Source organism: Gavialis gangeticus, unplaced genomic scaffold, assembly GCF_001723915.1.
Source record: "Gavialis gangeticus isolate Ggan-Ray unplaced genomic scaffold, GavGan_comp1, whole genome shotgun sequence".
In the NCBI taxonomy this organism is placed as follows: domain Eukaryota; kingdom Metazoa; phylum Chordata; order Crocodylia; family Gavialidae; genus Gavialis; species Gavialis gangeticus.
Window position 1 is genome coordinate 24,112,552 of NW_017729006.1, and position 706 is coordinate 24,113,257.

Genomic DNA, 706 nt, shown 5'->3' on the forward strand with positions numbered 1-706 from the left:
CCCCCCCCAAAAAAAGGGAATGTGAGAACTGTACTAGAGCTAAAATATCAGTGAGGAATAGTGCTGAAACTAGCCTATACAAGTGTATCCCTTTTCATGAAATCCCTGGCTTGATGCATAAACAACAAGTCTGGTGTTTTTAAAAAATGACACTGAAAGTCTACCCCACTCTCTCAGTATGGACTATATCAGCTAAACATAGGGAGGTTTAGGTTTTGGGAGGGTGTAATAAAAGCCATATTGTATTAGCATCTTTAATAGTATTTTGGGGCCAGTTTTTCAGTTTATGAAGGAATTATATGACCAGTGTTTCACTTACAACAAAATTTCTGGTAGATGAATTATAAAATGCTTGCAAAGAAGCAAGATGGTATTGCATAAGAGCACAAGCACTCCTTGTATTATCATTACTATTTTACAAGTAGTGTAATGGCTTTTATTAAGGCTGTGAAAATAGTTTCATTACACCTTGTCTGAACTCCTATTGTCATTCCTGTTTTAGTAGGCCAGATTAATAAAATATTTAAGAGTTTAAACGTAACTCCTGTTTTTTTGGCTAGTCTGAGCTCTTCTTCCCCTTCCCCCCCCTTTGGCTTTAAATGTAGCTGATACTTTCATAGTTTCATAGTTGGTAGGGTCGAAAGGGACCTGAGCGGATCATCAAGTCGGACCCCCTGTCTTGGCAGGGAAGAGTACTGGGGTCAAA

General features: G+C 38.4%; 1 protein-coding gene across 6 annotated transcripts in view; it reads left to right on the top strand.

Annotated features, from left to right (window-relative positions):
• Window positions 1-706, top strand: part of GOLGA4 (golgin A4) — an 89,828-nt gene that overhangs the window by 83,788 nt on the left and 5,334 nt on the right. The window lies entirely within an intron of this gene.